This window comes from Schistocerca serialis, unplaced genomic scaffold (genome assembly GCF_023864345.2).
Source record: "Schistocerca serialis cubense isolate TAMUIC-IGC-003099 unplaced genomic scaffold, iqSchSeri2.2 HiC_scaffold_1434, whole genome shotgun sequence".
Taxonomy (NCBI): Eukaryota; Metazoa; Arthropoda; class Insecta; order Orthoptera; family Acrididae; genus Schistocerca; species Schistocerca serialis.
In genome coordinates, this window is record NW_026047663.1 from 370,818 (window position 1) to 395,915 (window position 25,098).

Sequence of the window (25,098 nt, forward strand, 5' to 3'; positions counted from 1 at the left end):
AGCTCAACTTGAGAGGAGAGCTCAACATGAGAGGAGAGCTCAACTTGAGAGGACAGCTCAACTTGAGAGGACAGCTCAACTTGAGAGGACAGCTGAACTTGAGAGGACAGCTCAACTTGACAGCTCAACTTGAGAGGACAGCTCAACTTGAGAGGACAGTTCAACTTGAGAGGACAGCTCAACTTTAGAGGACAGCACAACTCGAGATGACAGCACAACTTGAGATGACAGCACAACTTGGGTGGACAGCACAGCTTGCGAGGACAGCAAAGCTTGCGAGGACAGCACGGCTTGCAAGGACAGAACGACTTGCGAGGACAGCATGGCTTGTTGGGACAGCACGGCTTGCGGGGACAGCACGGCTTGCGAGGACAGCACAGCTTCCAAGGACAACACGGCTTGCGAGGACAATACGGCTTGCGAGGCCAGCACAGGTTTCGAGGACAGCACGGGTTGCAAGGACAGCACAGCTTCCGAGGACAGGACAGCTTCCGAGGACAGCACAGCTTCTGAGGACAACACAGCCTCCGAGGACAGCACAGCTTGCGAGGACAGCACAGATTGCAAGGACAGCACAGCTAGCGAAGACAGCACAGCTTGCGAGGACTGCGCAGCTTGCGAGGGCAGCACAGCTTGCGAGGACAGCACAGCTTGCGAGGACAGCACAGCTTGCGAGGACAGCACAGCTTGCGAGGACAGCACAGCTTGCGAGGACAGCACAGCTTGCGAGGACAGCACAGCTTGTGAGTACAGCACAGCTTGCGAGGACAGCACAGCTTGCGAGGACAGCACAGCTAGCGAGGACAGCACAGCTTGCGAGGACTGCAAGGCTTGCGAGGTCAGCACGGCTTGCGAGGACAGCACGGCTTGCGAGCACAGCACAGCTTCCGAGGACAGCTCAACTTGAGAGGACAGCTCAACTTGAGAGGACAGTTCAACTTGAGAGAACAGCTGAACTTGAGAGGACAGCTGAACTTGAGAGGACAGCTTAGCTAGAGAGGACAGCGCAACTTGAGAGGACAGCTCTACTTGAGAGGACAGCTCAACTTGAGAGGACAGCTCAACTCGAGAGGACAGCTCAACTCGAGTGGACAGCAAAGCTTGCGAGGACAGCATGGCTTGCGAGGACAGCACGGCTTGCGAGGACAGCACGGCTTGCGAGGACAGCACGGCTGGCGAGGACAGCACAGGTTGCGAAGACAGCACAGCTTGGGAGGACAGAACAGCTTGCGAGGACAGCTCAACTTGAGAGGACAGCTCAACTTGACAGGACAGCTCAACTTGAGAGGACAGTTCAACTTGAGTAGACAGCAAAGTTTGCTATGACAGCACGGCTTGCGAGGACAGCACGGCTTGCGAGGACAGCAAGGCTTGCGAGGACAGCACGGCTGGCGAGGACAGCACAGGTTGCGAGGACAGCACAGCTTCCGAGGACAGCACAGCATGCGAGGACAGCACGGCTTGCGAGGACAGCACAGCTTGCGAGGACAGCACAGCTTGCGAGGACAGCACAGCTTGCGAGGACAGAACAGCTTGCGAGGACAGCACAGCTTGCGAGGACAGCACAGCTTGCGAGGACAGCACAGCTTGCGAGGACAGCACAGCTTGCGAGGACAGCACGGCTTGCGAGGACAGCACGGCTTGCGAGGACAGCACGGCTTGTGAGGACAGAACCGCTTGCGAGGACAGCACAGCTTGCAAGGACAGCACAGCTTGCGATGACAGCACAGCTTGCGAGGACAGCACAGCTTGCGAGGACAGCACAGCTAGCGAGGACAGCACAGCTTGCGAGGACACCACAACTTGCGAGGACAGCACAGCTAGCGAGGAGAGCACAGCTTGCGAGGACAGCAAGTTTTTCGAGGACAGCACGGCCTGCGAGGACAGCACGGCTTGCAAGGACAGCACAGCTTGCGAGGACAGCACAGCTTGCGAGGACAGCACAGCTTGCGAGGACAGCACAGCTTGCGAGGACAGCACAGCTTGCGAGGACAGCTCAACTTGAGAGGACAGCTCAACTTGAGAGGACAGCTCAACTTGAGAGTACACCTCAACTTGAGAGGAGAGCTCAAATTGAGAGGAGAGCTCAACATGAGAGGAGATTTCAACTTGAGAGGACAGCTCAACTTGAGAGGACAGCTCAACTTGAGAGGACAGCTCAACTTGAGAGGACAGCTCAACTTGACAGAACAGCTCAACTTGAGAGGACAGCTCAACTTGAGAGGACAGTTCAACTTGAGAGGACAGCTCAACTTTAGAGGACAGCACAAATCGAGATGACAGCACAACTTGAGATGACAGCACAACTTGGGTGGACAGCACAGCTTGCGAGGACAGCAAAGCTTGCGAGGACAGCACGGCTTGCAAGGACAGAACGGCTTGCGAGGACAGCACGGCTTGCGGGGACAGCACAGCCTGCGGGGACAGCACGGCTTGCGAGGACAGCACAGCTTGCGAGGACAGCACAGCTTGCGAGGACAACACGGCTTGCGAGGACAGCACGGCTTGCGAGGACAGCACAGGTTGCGAGGACAGCACGGGTTGCAAGGACAGCACAGCTTCCGAGGACAGGACAGCTTGCGAGGACAGCACAGCTTGCGAGGAGAGCACAGCTTGCGAGGACCGCACAGCTTTCGAGGACAGCACAGCTTGCGAGGACAGCACAGCTTGCGAGGACAGCCAAGTTTGCGAGGACAGCACAGCTTGCGAGGACAGCTCAACTTGAGAGGACACCTCACCTTGAGAGGACAGCTCAGCTAGAGAGGACAGCGCAACTTGAGAGGACAGCTCTACTTGAGAGGACAGCTCAATTTGAAAGGACAGCTCAACTTGAGAGGACAGCTCAACTTGAGAGGACAGTTCAACTTGAGAGAACAGCTCAACTTGAGAGGACAGCTCAGCTAGAGAGGACAGCGCAACTTGAGAGGACAGCTCTACTTGAGTGGACAGCTCAACTTGAGAGGACAGCTCAACTTGAGAGGACAGCTCAATTTGAGTGGACAAATAAGCTTGCGAGGACAGCACGGCTTGCGAGGACAGCACGGCTTGCGAGGACAGCACGGCTTGCGAGGACAGCACGGCTTACGAGGACAGCATGGCTGGCGAGGACAGCACAGGTTGCGAGGACAGCACAGCTTCCGAGGACAGCACAGCTTGCGAGGACAGCACGGCTTGCGAGGACAGCACAGCTTGCTAGGATAGCACAGCTTGCGAGGACAGCACAGCTTGCGAGGACAGCACAGCTTGCGAGGACAGCACAGCTTGCGAGGACAGCACAGCTTGCGAGGACAGCACAGCTTGCGAGGACAGCACAGCTTGCGAGGACAGCACAGCTTGCGAGGACAGCACAGCTTGCGAGGACAGCACAGCTTGCGAGGACAGCATGGCTTGCGAGGTCAGAACCGCTTGCGAGGACAGCACAGCTTGCGAGGACAGGACAGCTTGCGAGGACAGCACAGCTTGCGAGGACAGCACAGCTAGCGAGGACAGCACAGCTTGCGAGGACAGCACAGCTTGCGAGGACGGCACAATTTGCAAGGACAACACAGCTTGCGAGGACAGCACACCTTGCAAGGACAACACAGCTTGCGTGGAGAGCACACCTTGCGAGGACAGCAAAGCTTGCGAGGACAGCACAGCTTGCGGGGACAGCACAGTTTGTGGAGACAGCACAGCTTGTGGGGACAGCACAGCTTGCGAGGACAGCACAGCTTGCGAGGACGGCTCAACTTGAGAGGACAGCTCACCTTGAGATGACCGCTCAACTTGAGAGGAGAGCTCAACTTGAGAGGACAGCTCAACTAAAGAGGACAGTTCAACTAGAGAGGACAGATCAACTAGAGAGGACAGCTCAACTTGAGAGGACAGCTCAACTTAAGAGGACAGCTCAACTTGAGAGGACAGCTCAACTTGAGACGACAGCACAACTTTCGAGGACAGCACAGCTTAGGAGGACAGCACAGCTTGCGAGGACCGCTAAAATTGCGAGGACAGCACGGCTTGCGAGGACAGCACGGCTTGCAAGAACAGCACAGCTTGCGAGGACAGCACGGCTTGCGAGGACAGCACGGTTTGCGAGGACAGCACGGCTTGCCAGGACAGCAGGCTTGCGAGGACAGCACGTGTGCGAGGACAGCATGGCTTGCGAGGACAGCACAGGTTGCGAGGACAGCACGGGTTGCTAAGACAGCACAGCATCCGCGGACAGGACAGCTTCCGAGGACAGCACAGCTTCCAAGGACAACACAGCTTCCGAGGACAGCTCAGCTTGCGAGGACAGCACAGCTTGCGAGGACAGCACAGCTAGCGAAGACAGCACAGCTTGCGAGGACTGCACAGCTTGCGAGGACAACACAGCTTGCGAGGACAGCACAGCTTGCGAGGACAGCACAGCTTGCGAGGACAGCACAGCTTGCGAGGACAGCACAGCTTGCGAGGACAGCACAGCTTGCGAGGACAGCACAGCTTGCGAGGACAGCACAGCTAGCGAGGACAGCTCAGCTTGCGAGGACAGCAAGGCTTGCGAGGACAACATGGCCTGCGAGGACAGCACGGCTTGCAGGGACAGCACAGCTTGCGAGGACAGCACAGCTTGCGAGGACAGCACAGCTTGCGAGGACAGCACAGCTTGCGAGGACAGCACAACTTGCGAGGACAGCACAGCTTGCGAGGACAGCACAGCTTGCGAGGACAGCACAGCTAGCGAGGACAGCACAGATTGCGAGGACAGCAAGGCTTGCGAGGACAGGACGGCCTGCGAGGACAGCACGGCTTGCAAGGACAGCACAGCTTGCGAGGACAGCACAGCTTGCGAGGACAGCACAGCTTGCGAAGACAGCACAGCTTGCGAGGACAGCACAACTTGCGAGGACAGCACAGCTTGCGAGGACAGCACAGCTTGCGAGGACAGCTCAACTAGAGAGGACAGTTCAACTTGAGAGGACAGCTCAACTTGAGAGTACACCTCAACTTGAGAGGAGAGCTCAACTTGAGAGGAGAGCTCAACATTAGAGGAGATTTCAACTTGAGAGGACAGCTCAACTTGAGAGGACAGCTCAACTTGAGAGGACAGCTCAACTTGAGAGGACAGGTCAACTTGACAGAACAGCTCAACTTGAGAGGACAGCTCAACTTGAGAGGACAGTTCAACTTGAGAGGACAGCTCAACTTTAGAGGACAGCACAACTCGAGATGACAGCACAACTTGAGATGACAGCACAACTTGGGTGGACAGCACAGCTTGCGAGGACAGCAAAGCTTGCGAGGACAGCACAGCTTACAAGGACAGAACGGCTTGCGAGGACAGCACGGCTTGCGGGGACAGCACGGCTTGCGAGCACAGCACAGCTTCCGAGGACAGCACAGCTTGCGAGGACAGCACGGCTTGCGAGGACAACACGGCTTGCGAGGACAGCACGGCTTGCGAGGACAGCACAGGTTGCGAGGACAGCACGGGTGGTGAGGACAGCACAGCTTCCGAGGACAGGACAGCTTGCGAGGACAGCACAGCTTGCGAGGACAGCACAGCTTGCGAGGACAGCACAGCTTGCGAGGACAGCACGGCTTGCAAGGACAGCACAGCTTGCGAGGATAGCACAGCTTGCGAGGACAGCACAGCTTGCAAGGACAGCACAGCTTGCGAGAACAGCACAGCTTGCGAGGGCAGCACAGCTTGCGAGGACAGCACAGCTTGCGAGGACAGCACAGCTTGCGAGGACAGCACAGCTTGCGAGGACAGCACAGCTTGCGAGGACAGCACGGCTTGCGAGGACAGAACCGGTTGCGAGGACAGCACAGCTTGCGAGGACAGCACAGCTTGCGAGGACAGCACAGCTTGCGAGGACAGCACAGCTTGCGAGGACAGCACAGCTTGCGAGGACAGCACAGCTTGCGAGGACGGCACAATTTGCAAGGACAACACAGCTTGCGAGGACAGCACAGCTTGCAAGGACAATACAGCTTGCGAGGAGAGCACACCTTGTGAGGACAGCAAAGCTTGCGAGGACAGCACAGCTTGCGGGGACAGCATAGTTTGTGGAGACAACACAGCTTGTGGGGACAGCACAGCTTGGGACGACAGCACAGCTTGGGAGGACAGCAAAGCTTGCGAGGACAGCACAGCTTGCGGGGACAGCACAGCTTGCGAGGACAGCACAACTTGCGAAGACAGCACAGCTTGCGAGGACAGCACAGCTTGCGAGGACAGCACAGCTTGCGAGGACGGCTCAACTTGAGAGGACAGCTCACCTTGAGATGACCGCTAAACTTTAGAAGAGAGCTCAACTTGAGAGGAGAGCTCAACTTGAGAGGAGAGCTCAATTTGAGAGGAAAGCTCAACTTGAGAGGACAGCTCAACTAGAGAGGACAGCTCAACTAGAGATGACAGCTCAACTAGAGAGGACAGCTCAACTAAAGAGGACAGTTCAACTAGAGAGGACAGATCAACTAGAGAGGACAGCTCAACTTGAGAGGACAGCTCAACTTAAGAGGACAGCTCAACTTGAGAGGACAGCTCAATTAGAGACGACAGCACAACTTTCGAGGACAGCACAGCTTGGGAGGACAGCACAGCTTGCGAGGACCGCTAAAATTGCGAGGACAGCACGGCTTGCGAGGACAGCACGGCTTGCAAGATCAGCACAGCTTGCGAGGACAGCATGGCTTGCGAGGACAGCACGGTTTGCGTGGACAGCACGGCTTGCCAGGACAGCACGGCTTGCGAGGACAGCACGCCTTGCGAGGACAGCACGGGTTGCGAGGACAGCATGGCTTGCGAGGACAGCACAGGTTGTGAGGACAGCACGGGTTGCGAGGACAGCACAGCTTCCGAGGACAGGACAGCTTCCGAGGACAGCACAGCTTCCGAGGACAACACAGCTTCCGAGGACAGCACAGCTTGCGAGGACAGCACAGCTTGGGAGGACAGCACAGCTAGCGAAGACAGCACAGCTTGAGAGGACTGCACAGCTTGCGAGGACAGCATAGCTTGTGAGGACAGCACAGCTTGCGAGGACAGCACAGCTTGCGAGGACAGCACAGCTTGCGAGGACAGCACAGCTTGCGAGGACAGCACAGCTTGCGAGGACAGCACAGCTTGCGAGGACAGCACAGCTTGCGAGGACAGCACAGCTAGCGAGGACAGCACAGTTTGCGAGGACAGCACAGCTTGCGAGGACAGCACAGCTTGCGAGGACAGCACGGCTTGCGAGGACAGAACCGCTTGCGAGGACAGCACAGCTTGCGAGGACAGCACAGCTTGCGAGGACAGCACAGCTTGCGAGGACAGCACAGCTTGCGAGGACAGCACAGCTTGCGAGGACAGCACAGCTTGCGAGGACGGCACAATTTGCAAGGACAACACAGCTTGCGAGGACAGCACAGCTTGCAAGGACAACACAGCTTGCGAGGAGAGCACACCTTGCGAGGACAGCAAAGCTTGCGAGGACAGCACAGCTTGCGGGGACAGCATAGTTTGTGGAGACAGCACAGCTTGTGGGGACAGCACAGCTTGGGACGACAGCACAGCTTGGGAGGAGAGCAAAGCTTGCGTGGACAGCACAGCTTGCGAGGACAGCACAGCTTGCGAGGACAGCACAGCTTGCGAGGACAGCACAACTTGCGAGGATAGCACAGCTTGTGAGAACAGCACATCTTGCGAGGACAGCTCAACTTGAGAGGACAGCTCAACTTGAGAGGACAGCTGAACTTGAGAGTACACCTCAACTTGAGAGGAGAGCTCAACTTGAGAGGAGAGCTCAACATGAGAGGAGAGCTCAACTTGAGAGGACAGTTCAACTTGAGAGGACAGCTCAACTTTAGAGGACAGCACAACTCGAGATGACAGCACAACTTGAGATGACAGCACAACTTGGGTGGACAGCACAGCTTGCGAGGACAGCAAAGCTTGCGAGGACAGCACGGCTTGCAAGGACAGAACGGCTTGCGAGGACAGCATGGATTGTTGGGACAGCACGGGTTGCGGGGACAGCACGGCTTGCGAGGACAGCACAGCTTCCGAGGACAGCACAGCTTGCGAGCACAGCACAGCTTGCGAGGACAACACGGCTTGTGAGGACAGCACGGCTTGCGAGGCCAGCACAGGTTTCGAGGACAGCATGGGTTGCGAGGACAGCACTGCTTCCGAGGACAGGACAGCTTCCGAGGACAGGACAGCTTCCGAGGACAGCACAGCTTCTGAGGACAACACAGCTTCCGAGGACAGCACAGCTTGCGAGGACAGCACAGCTTGCAAGGACAGCACAGCTAGCGAAGACAGCACAGCTTGCGAGGACTGCACAGCTTGCGAGGACAGCACCGCTTGCGAGGACAGCACAGCTTGCGAGGACAGCACAGCTTGCGAGGACAGCACAGCTTGCGAGGACAGCACAGCTTGCGAGGACAGCACAGCTTGCGAGGACAGCACAGCTTGTGAGGAACGCACAGCTTGCGAGGACAGCACAGCTTGCGAGGACAGCACAGCTAGCGAGGACAGCACAGCTTGCGAGGACAGCAAGGCTTGCGAGGACAGCACGGCTTGCGAGGACAGCACGGCTTGCGAGCACAGCACAGCTTGCGAGGACAGCTCAACTTGAGAGGACAGCTCAAGTTGCGAGGACAGTTAACTTGAGAGGAGAACACAACTTGAGAGGACTGCTCAACTTGCGAGGACAGCAATGCTTACGAGGCTAGCACGGCTTGCGAGGACAGCACGGCTTGCAAGGACAGCACGGCTTGCGAGGACAGCATAGCTTGCGAGGACCGCACAGCTTGCGAGGACAGCACAGCTTGCGAGGACAGAACAGCTTGCGAGGACAGCTCAACTTGAGAGGACAGCTCAACTTGAGAGGACAGTTCAACTTGAGAGAACAGCTGAACTTGAGAGGACAGCTCAGCTAGAGAGGACAGCACAACTTGAGAGGACAGCTCTACTAGAGAGGACAGCTCAACTTGAGAGGACAGCTCAACTCGAGAGGACAGCTCAACTTGAGTGGACAGCAAAGCTTGCGAGGACAGCACGGCTTGCGAGGACAGCACGGCTTGCGAGGACAGCACGGCTTGCGAGGACAGCACGGCTGGCGAGGATAGCACAGGTTGCGAAGACAGCACAGCTTCCGAGGACAGCACAGCTTGCGAGGACAGCACGGCTTGCGAGGACAGCACAGCTTGCGAGGAGAGCACAGCTTGCGAGGACAGCACAGCTTGCGAGGACAGCACAGCTTGCGAGGACAGCACAGCTTGCGAGGACAGCACAGCTTGCGAGGACAGCACAGCTTGCGAGGACAGCACAGCTTGCGAGGACAGCACAGCTTGTGAGGACAGCACAGCTTGCGAGGACGGCTCAACTTGAGAGGACAGCTCACCTTGAGATGACCGCTCAACTTGAGAGGAGAGCTCAACTTGAGAGGAGAGCTCAACTTGAGAGGAGAGCTCAATTTGAGAGGTAAGCTCAACTTGAGAGGTCAGCTCAACTAGAGAGGACAGCTCAACTAGAGAGGACAGCTCAACTAGAGAGGACAGCTCAACTAAAGAGGACAGTTCAACTAGAGAGGACAGATCAACTAGAGAGGACAGCTCAACTTGAGAGGACAGCTCAACTTAAGAGGACAGCTAAACTCGAGAGGACAGCTCAACCTGAGACGACAGCACAACTTTTGAGGACAGCACAGCTTGGGAGGAGAGCACAGCTTGCGAGGACCGCTAAAATTGCGAGGACAGCATGGCTTGCGAGGACAGCACGGCTTGCAAGAACAGCACAGCTTGCGAGGACAGCACGGCTTGCGAAGACAGCACGGTTTGCGAGGACAGCACGGCTTGCCAGGACAGCACGGCTTGCGAGGACAGCACGCCTTGCGACGACAGCACGGGTTGCAAGGACAGCATGGCTTGCGAAGACAGCACAGGTTGCGAGGACACCATGGGTTGCGAGGACGGCACAGCTTCCGAGGACAGGACAGCTTCCGAGGACAGCACAGCTTCTGAGGACAACACAGCTTCCGAGGACAGCACAGCTTGCGAGGACAGCACAGCTTGCGAGGACAGCACAGCTAGCGAAGACAGCACAGCTTGCGAGGACTGCACAGCTTGCGAGGACAGCACAGCTTGCGAGGACAGCACAGCTTGCGAGGACAGCACAGCTTGTGAGGACAGCACAGCTTGCGAGGACAGCACAGCTTGCGAAAACAGCACAGCTTGCGAGGACAGCACAGCTTGCGAGGACAGCACAGCTAGCGAGGACAGCACAGCTTGCGAGGACAGCAAGGCTTGCGAGGACAGCACGGCCTGCGAGGACAGCATGGCCTGCGAGGACAGCACGGCTTGCAGGGACAGCACAGCTTGCGAGGACAGCACAGCTTGTGAGACAGCACAGCTTGCGAGGACAGCACAGCTTGCGAGGACAACACGGCTTGCGAGGACAGCACGGCTTGCGAGGACAGCACAGGTTGCGAGGACAGCACGGGTTGCAAGGACAGCACAGCTTCCGAGGACAGGACAGCTTGCGAGGACAGCACAGCTTGCGAGGAGAGCACAGCTTGCGAGGACCGCACAGCTTTCGAGGACAGCACAGCTTGCGAGGACAGCACAGCTTGCGAGGACAGCCAAGTTTGCGAGGACAGCACAGCTTGCGAGGACAGCTCAACTTGAGAGGACACCTCACCTTGAGAGGACAGCTCAGCTAGAGAGGACAGCGCAACTTGAGAGGACAGCTCTACTTGAGAGGACAGCTCAATTTGAAAGGACAGCTCAACTTGAGAGGACAGCTCAACTTGAGAGGACAGTTCAACTTGAGAGAACAGCTCAACTTGAGAGGACAGCTCAGCTAGAGAGGACAGCGCAACTTGAGAGGACAGCTCTACTTGAGTGGACAGCTCAACTTGAGAGGACAGCTCAACTTGAGAGGACAGCTCAATTTGAGTGGACAAATAAGCTTGCGAGGACAGCACGGCTTGCGAGGACAGCACGGCTTGCGAGGACAGCACGGCTTGCGAGGACAGCACGGCTTACGAGGACAGCATGGCTGGCGAGGACAGCACAGGTTGCGAGGACAGCACAGCTTCCGAGGACAGCACAGCTTGCGAGGACAGCACGGCTTGCGAGGACAGCACAGCTTGCTAGGATAGCACAGCTTGCGAGGACAGCACAGCTTGCGAGGACAGCACAGCTTGCGAGGACAGCACAGCTTGCGAGGACAGCACAGCTTGCGAGGACAGCACAGCTTGCGAGGACAGCACAGCTTGCGAGGACAGCACAGCTTGCGAGGACAGCACAGCTTGCGAGGACAGCACAGCTTGCGAGGACAGCATGGCTTGCGAGGTCAGAACCGCTTGCGAGGACAGCACAGCTTGCGAGGACAGGACAGCTTGCGAGGACAGCACAGCTTGCGAGGACAGCACAGCTAGCGAGGACAGCACAGCTTGCGAGGACAGCACAGCTTGCGAGGACGGCACAATTTGCAAGGACAACACAGCTTGCGAGGACAGCACACCTTGCAAGGACAACACAGCTTGCGTGGAGAGCACACCTTGCGAGGACAGCAAAGCTTGCGAGGACAGCACAGCTTGCGGGGACAGCACAGTTTGTGGAGACAGCACAGCTTGTGGGGACAGCACAGCTTGCGAGGACAGCACAGCTTGCGAGGACGGCTCAACTTGAGAGGACAGCTCACCTTGAGATGACCGCTCAACTTGAGAGGAGAGCTCAACTTGAGAGGACAGCTCAACTAAAGAGGACAGTTCAACTAGAGAGGACAGATCAACTAGAGAGGACAGCTCAACTTGAGAGGACAGCTCAACTTAAGAGGACAGCTCAACTTGAGAGGACAGCTCAACTTGAGACGACAGCACAACTTTCGAGGACAGCACAGCTTAGGAGGACAGCACAGCTTGCGAGGACCGCTAAAATTGCGAGGACAGCACGGCTTGCGAGGACAGCACGGCTTGCAAGAACAGCACAGCTTGCGAGGACAGCACGGCTTGCGAGGACAGCACGGTTTGCGAGGACAGCACGGCTTGCCAGGACAGCAGGCTTGCGAGGACAGCACGTGTGCGAGGACAGCATGGCTTGCGAGGACAGCACAGGTTGCGAGGACAGCACGGGTTGCTAAGACAGCACAGCATCCGCGGACAGGACAGCTTCCGAGGACAGCACAGCTTCCAAGGACAACACAGCTTCCGAGGACAGCTCAGCTTGCGAGGACAGCACAGCTTGCGAGGACAGCACAGCTAGCGAAGACAGCACAGCTTGCGAGGACTGCACAGCTTGCGAGGACAACACAGCTTGCGAGGACAGCACAGCTTGCGAGGACAGCACAGCTTGCGAGGACAGCACAGCTTGCGAGGACAGCACAGCTTGCGAGGACAGCACAGCTTGCGAGGACAGCACAGCTTGCGAGGACAGCACAGCTAGCGAGGACAGCTCAGCTTGCGAGGACAGCAAGGCTTGCGAGGACAACATGGCCTGCGAGGACAGCACGGCTTGCAGGGACAGCACAGCTTGCGAGGACAGCACAGCTTGCGAGGACAGCACAGCTTGCGAGGACAGCACAGCTTGCGAGGACAGCACAACTTGCGAGGACAGCACAGCTTGCGAGGACAGCACAGCTTGCGAGGACAGCACAGCTAGCGAGGACAGCACAGATTGCGAGGACAGCAAGGCTTGCGAGGACAGGACGGCCTGCGAGGACAGCACGGCTTGCAAGGACAGCACAGCTTGCGAGGACAGCACAGCTTGCGAGGACAGCACAGCTTGCGAAGACAGCACAGCTTGCGAGGACAGCACAACTTGCGAGGACAGCACAGCTTGCGAGGACAGCACAGCTTGCGAGGACAGCTCAACTAGAGAGGACAGTTCAACTTGAGAGGACAGCTCAACTTGAGAGTACACCTCAACTTGAGAGGAGAGCTCAACTTGAGAGGAGAGCTCAACATTAGAGGAGATTTCAACTTGAGAGGACAGCTCAACTTGAGAGGACAGCTCAACTTGAGAGGACAGCTCAACTTGAGAGGACAGGTCAACTTGACAGAACAGCTCAACTTGAGAGGACAGCTCAACTTGAGAGGACAGTTCAACTTGAGAGGACAGCTCAACTTTAGAGGACAGCACAACTCGAGATGACAGCACAACTTGAGATGACAGCACAACTTGGGTGGACAGCACAGCTTGCGAGGACAGCAAAGCTTGCGAGGACAGCACAGCTTACAAGGACAGAACGGCTTGCGAGGACAGCACGGCTTGCGGGGACAGCACGGCTTGCGAGCACAGCACAGCTTCCGAGGACAGCACAGCTTGCGAGGACAGCACGGCTTGCGAGGACAACACGGCTTGCGAGGACAGCACGGCTTGCGAGGACAGCACAGGTTGCGAGGACAGCACGGGTGGTGAGGACAGCACAGCTTCCGAGGACAGGACAGCTTGCGAGGACAGCACAGCTTGCGAGGACAGCACAGCTTGCGAGGACAGCACAGCTTGCGAGGACAACACAGCTTGCGAGGACAGCACAGCTTGCGAGGAAAGCACAGCTTGCGAGGACAGCACAGCTAGCGAGGACAGCACAGCTTGCGAGGACAGCAAGGCTTACGAGGACAGCACGGCTTGCGAGGACAGCACGGCTTGCGAGGACAGCACGGCTTGCGAGGACAGCACAGCTAGCGAGGACAGCTCATCTTTAGGGGACAGCTGAACTTGCGAGGACAGTTCAACTTGAGAGGAGAGCACAACTTGAGAGGACTGCTCAACTTTCGAGGACAGCAAAGCCTACGAGGCTAGCACGGCTTGCGAGGACAGCACGGCTTGCAAGGACAGCACGGCTTGCGAGGACAGCAAAGCTTGCGAGGACCGCACAGCTTGCGAGGACAGCACAGCTTGCGAGGACAGAACAGCTTCCGAGGACAGCTCAACTTGAGAGGACTGCTCAACTTGAGAGGACAGTTCAACTTGAGAGAACAGCTCAACTTGAGAGGACAGCTCAGCTAGAGAGGACAGCGCAACTTGAGAGGACAGCTCTACTTGAGAGGACAGCTCAACTTGAGAGGACAGCTCAACTTGAGAGGACAGCTCAACTTGAGAGGACAGCTCAACTTGAGTGGACAGCAAAGCTTGCGAGGACAGCACAGCTTGCGAGGACAGCACGGCTTGCAAGGACAGCACAGCTTGCGAGGATAGCACAGCTTGCGAGGACAGCACAGCTTGCAAGGACAGCACAGCTTGCGAGAACAGCACAGCTTGCGAGGGCAGCACAGCTTGCGAGGACAGCACAGCTTGCGAGGACAGCACAGCTTGCGAGGACAGCACAGCTTGCGAGGACAGCACAGCTTGCGAGGACAGCACGGCTTGCGAGGACAGAACCGGTTGCGAGGACAGCACAGCTTGCGAGGACAGCACAGCTTGCGAGGACAGCACAGCTTGCGAGGACAGCACAGCTTGCGAGGACAGCACAGCTTGCGAGGACAGCACAGCTTGCGAGGACGGCACAATTTGCAAGGACAACACAGCTTGCGAGGACAGCACAGCTTGCAAGGACAATACAGCTTGCGAGGAGAGCACACCTTGTGAGGACAGCAAAGCTTGCGAGGACAGCACAGCTTGCGGGGACAGCATAGTTTGTGGAGACAACACAGCTTGTGGGGACAGCACAGCTTGGGACGACAGCACAGCTTGGGAGGACAGCAAAGCTTGCGAGGACAGCACAGCTTGCGGGGACAGCACAGCTTGCGAGGACAGCACAACTTGCGAAGACAGCACAGCTTGCGAGGACAGCACAGCTTGCGAGGACAGCACAGCTTGCGAGGACGGCTCAACTTGAGAGGACAGCTCACCTTGAGATGACCGCTAAACTTTAGAAGAGAGCTCAACTTGAGAGGAGAGCTCAACTTGAGAGGAGAGCTCAATTTGAGAGGAAAGCTCAACTTGAGAGGACAGCTCAACTAGAGAGGACAGCTCAACTAGAGATGACAGCTCAACTAGAGAGGACAGCTCAACTAAAGAGGACAGTTCAACTAGAGAGGACAGATCAACTAGAGAGGACAGCTCAACTTGAGAGGACAGCTCAACTTAAGAGGACAGCTCAACTTGAGAGGACAGCTCAATTAGAGACGACAGCACAACTTTCGAGGACAGCACAGCTTGGGAGGACAGCACAGCTTGCGAGGACCGCTAAAATTGCGAGGACAGCACGGCTTGCTAGGACAGCACGGCTTGCAAGAACAGCACAGCTTGCGAGGACAGCATGGCTTGCGAGGACAGCACGGTTTGCGTGGACAGCACGGCTTGCCAGGACAGCACGGCTTGCGAGGACAGCACGCCTTGCGAGGACAGCACGGGTTGCGAGGACAGCATGGCTTGCGAGGACAGCACAGGTTGTGAGGACAGCACGGGTTGCGAGGACAGCACAGCTTCCGAGGACAGGACAGCTTCCGAGGACAGCACAGCTTCCGAGGACAACACAGCTTCCGAGGACAGCACAGCTTGCGAGGACAGCACAGCTTGGGAGGACAGCACAGCTAGCGAAGACAGCACAGCTAGAGAGGACTGCACAGCTTGCGAGGACAGCATAGCTTGTGAGGACAGCACAGCTTGCGAGGACAGCACAGCTTGCGAGGACAGCACAGCTTGCGAGGACAGCACAGCTTGCGAGGACAGCACAGCTTGCGAGGACAGCACAGCTTGCGAGGACAGCACAGCTTGCGAGGACAGCACAGCTAGCGAGGACAGCACAGTTTGCGAGGACAGCACAGCTTGCGACAGCACAGCTTGCGAGGACAGCACGGCTTGCGAGGACAGAACCGCTTGCGAGGACAGCACAGCTTGCGAGGACAGCACAGCTTGCGAGGACAGCACAGCTTGCGAGGACAGCACAGCTTGCGAGGACAGCACAGCTTGCGAGGACAGCACAGCTTGCGAGGACGGCACAATTTGCAAGGACAACACAGCTTGCGAGGACAGCACAGCTTGCAAGGACAACACAGCTTGCGAGGAGAGCACACCTTGCGAGGACAGCAAAGCTTGCGAGGACAGCACAGCTTGCGGGGACAGCATAGTTTGTGGAGACAGCACAGCTTGTGGGGACAGCACAGCTTGGGACGACAGCACAGCTTGGGAGGAGAGCAAAGCTTGCGTGGACAGCACAGCTTGCGAGGACAGCACAGCTTGCGAGGACAGCACAGCTTGCGAGGACAGCACAACTTGCGAGGATAGCACAGCTTGTGAGAACAGCACATCTTGCGAGGACAGCTCAACTTGAGAGGACAGCTCAACTTGAGAGGACAGCTGAACTTGAGAGTACACCTCAACTTGAGAGGAGAGCTCAACTTGAGAGGAGAGCTCAACATGAGAGGAGAGCTCAACTTGAGAGGACAGTTCAACTTGAGAGGACAGCTCAACTTTAGAGGACAGCACAACTCGAGATGACAGCACAACTTGAGATGACAGCACAACTTGGGTGGACAGCACAGCTTGCGAGGACAGCAAAGCTTGCGAGGACAGCACGGCTTGCAAGGACAGAACGGCTTGCGAGGACAGCATGGATTGTTGGGACAGCACGGGTTGCGGGGACAGCACGGCTTGCGAGGACAGCACAGCTTCCGAGGACAGCACAGCTTGCGAGCACAGCACAGCTTGCGAGGACAACACGGCTTGTGAGGACAGCACGGCTTGCGAGGCCAGCACAGGTTTCGAGGACAGCATGGGTTGCGAGGACAGCACTGCTTCCGAGGACAGGACAGCTTCCGAGGACAGGACAGCTTCCGAGGACAGCACAGCTTCTGAGGACAACACAGCTTCCGAGGACAGCACAGCTTGCGAGGACAGCACAGCTTGCAAGGACAGCACAGCTAGCGAAGACAGCACAGCTTGCGAGGACTGCACAGCTTGCGAGGACAGCACCGCTTGCGAGGACAGCACAGCTTGCGAGGACAGCACAGCTTGCGAGGACAGCACAGCTTGCGAGGACAGCACAGCTTGCGAGGACAGCACAGCTTGCGAGGACAGCACAGCTTGTGAGGAACGCACAGCTTGCGAGGACAGCACAGCTTGCGAGGACAGCACAGCTAGCGAGGACAGCACAGCTTGCGAGGACAGCAAGGCTTGCGAGGACAGCACGGCTTGCGAGGACAGCACGGCTTGCGAGCACAGCACAGCTTGCGAGGACAGCTCAACTTGAGAGGACAGCTCAAGTTGCGAGGACAGTTAACTTGAGAGGAGAACACAACTTGAGAGGACTGCTCAACTTGCGAGGACAGCAATGCTTACGAGGCTAGCACGGCTTGCGAGGACAGCACGGCTTGCAAGGACAGCACGGCTTGCGAGGACAGCATAGCTTGCGAGGACCGCACAGCTTGCGAGGACAGCACAGCTTGCGAGGACAGAACAGCTTGCGAGGACAGCTCAACTTGAGAGGACAGCTCAACTTGAGAGGACAGTTCAACTTGAGAGAACAGCTGAACTTGAGAGGACAGCTCAGCTAGAGAGGACAGCACAACTTGAGAGGACAGCTCTACTTGAGAGGACAGCTCAACTTGAGAGGACAGCTCAACTCGAGAGGACAGCTCAACTTGAGTGGACAGCAAAGCTTGCGAGGACAGCACGGCTTGCGAGGACAGCACGGCTTGCGAGGACAGCACGGCTTGCGAGGACAGCACGGCTGGCGAGGATAGCACAGGTTGCGAAGACAGCACAGCTTCCGAGGACAGCACAGCTTGCGAGGACAGCACGGCTTGCGAGGACAGCACAGCTTGCGAGGAGAGCACAGCTTGCGAGGACAGCACAGCTTGCGAGGACAGCACAGCTTGCGAGGACAGCACAGCTTGCGAGGACAGCACAGCTTGCGAGGACAGCACAGCTTGCGAGGACAGCACAGCTTGCGAGGACAGCACAGCTTGTGAGGACAGCACAGCTTGCGAGGACGGCTCAACTTGAGAGGACAGCTCACCTTGAGATGACCGCTCAACTTGAGAGGAGAGCTCAACTTGAGAGGAGAGCTCAACTTGAGAGGAGAGCTCAATTTGAGAGGTAAGCTCAACTTGAGAGGTCAGCTCAACTAGAGAGGACAGCTCAACTAGAGAGGACAGCTCAACTAGAGAGGACAGCTCAACTAAAGAGGACAGTTCAACTAGAGAGGACAGATCAACTAGAGAGGACAGCTCAACTTGAGAGGACAGCTCAACTTAAGAGGACAGCTAAACTCGAGAGGACAGCTCAACCTGAGACGACAGCACAACTTTTGAGGACAGCACAGCTTGGGAGGAGAGCACAGCTTGCGAGGACCGCTAAAATTGCGAGGACAGCATGGCTTGCGAGGACAGCACGGCTTGCAAGAACAGCACAGCTTGCGAGGACAGCACGGCTTGCGAAGACAGCACGGTTTGCGAGGACAGCACGGCTTGCCAGGACAGCACGGCTTGCGAGGACAGCACGCCTTGCGACGACAGCACGGGTTGCAAGGACAGCATGGCTTGCGAAGACAGCACAGGTTGCGAGGACACCATGGGTTGCGAGGACGGCACAGCTTCCGAGGACAGGACAGCTTCCGAGGACAGCACAGCTTCTGAGGACAACACAGCTTCCGAGGACAGCACAGCTTGCGAGGACAGCACAGCTTGCGAGGACAGCACAGCTAGCGAAGACAGCACAGCTTGCGAGGACTGCACAGCTTGCGAGGACAGCACAGCTTGCGAGGACAGCACAGCTTGCGAGGACAGCACAGCTTGTGAGGACAGCACAGCTTGCGAGGACAGCACAGCTTGCGAAAACAGCACAGCTTGCGAGGACAGCACAGCTTGCGAGGACAGCACAGCTAGCGAGGACAGCACAGCTTGCGAGGACAGCAAGGCTTGCGAGGACAGCACGGCCTGCGAGGACAGCATGGCCTGCGAGGACAGCACGGCTTGCAGGGACAGCACAGCTTGCGAGGACAGCACAGCTTGTGAGACAGCACAGCTTGCGAGGACAGCACAGCTTGCGAGGACAGCACAACTTGCGAGGACAGCACGGCTTGCGAGGACAGCACAGCTTGCGAGGACATCACAGCTAGCGAGGACAGCACAGCTTGCGAGGACAGCAAGGCTTGCGAGGACAGCACGGCCTGCGAGGACAGCACGGCTTGCAAGGACAGCACAGCTTGCGAGGAGATCACAACTTGCGGGGACAGCACAGCTTGCGAGGACAGTACAGCTTGCGAGGACAGCACAACTTGCGAGGACAGCACAGCTTGCGAGTACAGTACAGCTTGCGAGGACAGCTCAACTTGAGAGGACAGCTCAACTTGAGAGGACAGATCAACTTGAGAGTACATCTCAACTTGCGAGGAGAGCTCAACTTGAGAGGAGAGCTCAACATGAGAGGAGAGCTCAACTTGAGAGGACAGCTCAACTTGAGAGGACAGCTCAACTTGCGAGGAGAGCTCAACTTGAGAGGACAGCTCAACTTGACAGAACAGCTCAACTTGAGAGGACAGCTCAACTTGAGAGGACAGTTCAACTTGAGAGGACAGCTCAACTTTAGAGGACTGCACAACTCGAGATGACAGCACAACTTGAGATGACAGCACAACTTGGGTGGACAGCACAGCCTGCGAGGACAGCAAAGCTTGCGAGGACAGCATGTCTTGCAAGGACAGAACGGCTTGCGAGGACAGCACGGCTTGCGGGGACATCACGGCTTGCGAGGACAGCATGGCTTGCGAGGACAGCACGGCTTGCAAGAACAGCACGGCTTGCGACGACAGAACCGCTTGCGAGGACAGCACAGCTTGCGAGTACAGTACAGCTTGCGAGGAGAGCTCAACTTGAGAGGACAGCTCAACTTGACAGAACAGCTCAACTTGAGAGGACAGCTCAACTTGAGAGGACAGCTCAACTTGCGAGGAGAGCTCAACTTGAGAGGACAGCTCAACTTGACAGAACAGCTCAACTTGAGAGGACAGCTCAACTTGAGAGGACAGTTCAACTTGAGATGACAGCACAACTTGGGTGGACAGCACAGCCTGCGAGGACAGCAAAGCTTGCGAGGACAGCATGTCTTGCAAGGACAGAACGGCTTGCGAGGACAGCACGGCTTGCGGGGACATCACGGCTTGCGAGGACAGCATGGCTTGCGAGGACAGCACGGCTTGCAAGAACAGCACAGCTTGCGAGGACAACACGGCTTGCGAGGACAGCACGGCTTGCGAAGACAGCACAGGTTTCGAGGACAGCACGGGTTGCGAGGACAGCACAGCTTCCGAGGAAAGGACAGCTTCTGAGGACAGCACAGCTTCTGAGGACAACACAGCTTCCGAGGACAGCACAGCTTGCGAGGACAACACAGCTTGCAAGGACAGCACAGCTAGCGAAGACAGCACAGCTTGCGAGGACCGCACAGCTTGCGAGGACAGCACAGCTTGCGAGGACAGCACAGCTTGCGAGGACAGCACAGCTTGCGAGGACAGCACAGCTTGCGTGGACAGCACAGCTTGCGAGGACAGCACAGCTTGCGAGGACAGCACAGCTAGCGAGGACAGCACAGCTTGCGAGGACAGCTCAACTTGAGAGGACTGCTCAACTTGAGAGGACAGTTCAACTTGAGAGAACAGCTCAACTTGAGAGGACAGCTCAGCTAGAGAGGTCAGCGCAACTTGAGAGGACAGCTCTACTTGAGAGGACAGCTCAACTTGAGTGGACAGCTCAACTTGAGAGGACAGCTCAACTTGAGAGGACAGCTCAACTTGAGAAGACAGCTCAACTTGAGAGGACAGCTCAACTTGACAGAACAGCTCAACTTGAGAGGACAGCTCAACTTGAGAGGACAGTTCAACTTGAGAGGACAGCACAACTTGGGTGGACAGCACAACTTGAGAGGACAGCAAAGCTTGCGAGGACAGCATGGCTTGCAAGGACAGCACAGCTTGCGAGTACAGCACAGCTTGCAAGGACAGCACAGCTTGCGAGGACAGCACAGCTTGCAAGGACAGCACAGCTTGCGAGGACAGCACGGCTTGCGACGACAGAACCGCTTGCGAGGACAGCACAGCTTGCGAGGACAGCACAGCCTGCGAGGACAGCACAGCTTGCGAGGACAGCACAGCTTGCGAGGACAGCACAGCTTGCGAGGACAGCACAGCTTGCGAGGACGGCGCAATTTGCAAGGACAACACAGCTTTCGAGGACAGCACAGCTTGCAAGGACAACACAGCTTGCAAGGAGAGCACACCTTGCGAGGACAGCAAAGCTTTCGAGGACAGCACAGCTTGCGGGGACAGCACAGTTTGTGGAGACAGCACAGCTTGTGGGGACAGCACAGCTTGGGACGACAGCACAGCTTGGGAGGACAGCAAAGCTTGCAAGGACAGCACAGCTTGCGAGGACAGCACAGCTTGCGAGGACAGCACAACTTGCGAGGACAGCACAGCTTGCGAGGACAGCACAGCTTGCGAGGACAGCTCAACTTGAGAGGACAGCTCAACTTGAGAGGACAGCTCAACTTGAGAGTACACCGCAACTTGAGAGTAGAGCTCAACTTGAGAGGAGAGCTCAACATGAGAGGAGAGCTCAACTTGAGAGGACAGCTCAACTTGAGAGGACAGCTCAACTTGAGAGGACAGCTCAACTTGAGAGGACAGCTCAACTTGAGATGACAGCTCAACTTAACAGAACAGCTCAACTTGAGAGGACAGCTCAACTTGAGAGGACAGTTCACCTTGAGAGGACAGCACAACTTGGGTGGACAGCACTACTTGAGAGGACAGCAAAGCTTGCGAGGACAGCACGGCTTGCAAGAACAGCATGGCTTGCGAGGACAGCACGGCTTGCGGGGACAGCACGGCTTGCGGGGACAGCACGGCTTGCTGGGACAGCACGGCTTGCGAGGACAGCACAGCTTCCGAGGACAGCACAGCTTGCGAGGACAGCACAGCTTGCGAGGACAACATGGCTTGCGAGGACAGCACGGCTTGCGAGGACAGCATGGCTTGTGAGGACAGCACGGCTTGCGAGGACAGCACTGCTTGCGAGGACAGCACGGCTTGCGAGGACAGCACGGCTTGCGAGGACAGCACGGCTTGCGAGGGCAGCACAGCTTGCGTGGTCAGCACAGCTTGTGAGGACAACACAGCTTGCGAAGACAGCACAGCTTGCACGGACAGCACAGCTTGCGAGTACAGCACACCTTGCGGGGACAGCACAGCTTGCGGGGACAGCCCAACCTGAGAGGACAGCTCAACTAGAGAGGACATCTCAACTAGAGTGGACATATCAACTATAGAGGACAGATCAACTAGAGAGGAGAGATCAACTTGAGAGGACAGCTCAACTTGAGAGGACAACCCAACTTGAGGCGACAAAAAAAATGGTTCAAATGGCTCTGAGCACTATGGGACTTAACATCTGTGGTCATCAGTCCCCTAGAACTTAGAACTACTTAAACCTAACTAACCTAAGGACATCACACACATCCATGCCCGAGGCAGGATTCGAACCTGCGACCGTTGCAGTCGCGCGGTTCCGGACTGAGCGCCTGAAACGCTAGACCACCGCGGCTGGCCTTGAGGCGACAGCTCAACTTGAGACGACAGTACAACTTGCGAGGACAGCACCGCTTGGAATGACAGCACGGCTTGCGAGGACAGCAAAGCTTGCGAGGACAGCACGGCTTGCGAGGACAGCATGGCTTGCGAGGACAGCACGGTTTGCGAAGCCAGCACGGCTGACGAGGACAGCAAGGCTTGCGAGGACAGCATGGCTTGTGAGGACAGCACGGCTTGCGAGGGTAGCACAGCTTTGAGGACAGCACGGCTTGCAAGGACAGCACGGCTTGCGATGACAGCATGGCTTGCGAGGACAGCATGGCTTGCGAGGACAGCACGGTTTGTGTGGACAGCACGGCTTGCGAAGACAGCACAGCTTGCGAGGACAGCTCAACTTGAGAGGACAGCTCAACTTGAGAGGACAGCTCACCTTGATATGACAGCTCAAATTTAGAGGAGAGCTCAACCTGAGAGGAGAGCTCAACTTGAGAGGACAGCTCAACTTGAGAGGACAGCTCAACTAGAGAGGACAGCTCAACTAGAGAGGACAGCTCAACTAGAGAGGACAGCTCAACTAAAGAGGACAGTTCAACTAGAGAGGTCAGATCTACTAGAGAGGACAGCTCAACTAGAGAGGACAGATCTACTAGAGAGGACATCTCAACTTGAGAGGACAGCTCAAGTTGCGAGGACAGTTCAACTTGAGAGGAGAACACAACTTGAGAGGACTGCTCAACTTTCGGGGACAGCAATGCCTACGAGGCATGCACGGCTTGCGAGGACAGCACGGCTTGCAAGGACAGCACGGCTTGCGAGGACAGCACAGCTTGCGAGGACCGCACAGCTTGCGAGGACAGCACAGCTTGGGAGGACAGAACAGCTTGCGAGGACAGCTCAACTTGAGAGGACAGCTCAACTTGAGAGGACAGTTCAACTTGAGAGAACAGCTGAACTTGAGAGGACAGCTTAGCTAGAGAGGACAGCGCAACTTGAGAGGACAGCTCTACTTGAGAGGACAGCTCAACTTGAGAGGACAGCTCAACTCGAGAGGACAGCTCAACTCGAGTGGACAGCAAAGCTTGCGAGGACAGCATGGCTTGCGAGGACAGCACGGCTTGCGAGGACAGCACGGCTTGCGAGGACAGCACGGCTGGCGAGGACAGCACAGGTTGCGAAGACAGCACAGTTTCAAAGGACAGCACAGCTTGCGAGGACAGCACGGCTTGCGAGGACAGCACAGCTTGCAAGGAGATACAGCTTGTGAGGACAGCACAGCATGTGAGGACAGCACAGCTTGCGAGGACAGCACAGCTTGCGAGGACAGCACAGCTTGCGAGGACAGCACAGCTTGCGAGGACAGCACAGCTTGCGAGGACAGCACAGCTTGCGAGGACAGCACAGCTTGCGAGGACGGCTCAACTTGAGAGGACAGCTCACTTTGAGATGACCGCTCAACTTGAGAGGAGAGCTCAACTTGAGAGGAGAGCTCAACTTGAGAGGAGACCTCAATTTGAGAGGAAAGCTCAACTTGAGAGGTCAGCTCAACTAGAGAGGACAGCTCAACTACAGAGGACAGCTCAACTAGAGAGGACAGCTCAACTAAAGAAGACAGTTGAACTAGAGAGGACAGATCAACTAGAGAGGACAGCTCAACTTGAGAGGACAGCTCAACTTAAGAGGACAGCTAAACTTGAGAGGACAGCTCAACTTGAGACGACAGCACAACTTTTGAGGACAGCACAGCTTGGGAGGACAGCACAGCTTGCGAGGACCCCTTAAAATTGCGAGGACAGCATGGCTTGCGAGGACAGCACGGCTTGCAAGAACAGCACAGCTTGCGAGGACAGCACGGCTTGCAAAGACAGCATGGCTTGCGAGGACAGCACGGCTTGCCAGGACAGCACGGCTTGCGAGGACAGCACGCCTTGCGAGGACAGCACGGGTTGCGAGGACAGCATGGCTTGCAAAGACAGCAACGGTTGCGAGGACACCACGGGTTGCGAGGACAGCACAGCTTCCGAGGACAGGACAGCTTCCGAGGACAGCACAGCTTCTGAGGACAACACAGCTTCCGAGGACAGCACAGCTTGCGAGGACAGAACAGCTTGCGAGGACAGCACAGCTAGCGAAGACAGCACAGCTTGCGAGGACTGCACAGCTTGCGAGGACAGCACAGCTTGCGAGGACAGCACAGCTTGCGAGGACAGCACAGCTTGTGAGGACAGCACAGCTTGCGAGGACAGCACAGCTTGCGAGGACAGCACAGCTTGCGAGGACAGCACAGCTTGCGAGGATAGCACAGCTTGCGAGGACAGCACAGCTAGCGAGGACAGCACAGCTTGCGAGGACAGCAAGGCTTGCGAGGACAGCACGGCCTGCGAGGACAGCATGGCCTGCGAGGACAGCACGGCTTGCAGGGACAGCACAGCTTGCGAGCACAGCACAGCTTGTGAGACAGCACAGCTTGCGAGGACAGCACAGCTTGCGAGGACAGCACAACTTGCGAGGACAGCACAGCTTGCGAGGACAGCACAGCTTGCGAGGACAGCACAGCTAGCGAGGACAGCACAGCTTGCGAGGACAGCAAGGCTTGCGAGGACAGCACGGCC

At 57.0% G+C, this 25,098-nt stretch overlaps 1 pseudogene; it reads left to right on the plus strand.

Moving 5' to 3' along the window:
• Positions 1–25,098, plus strand: part of LOC126443279 (dentin matrix acidic phosphoprotein 1-like) — a 297,120-nt pseudogene that overhangs the window by 101,132 nt on the left and 170,890 nt on the right.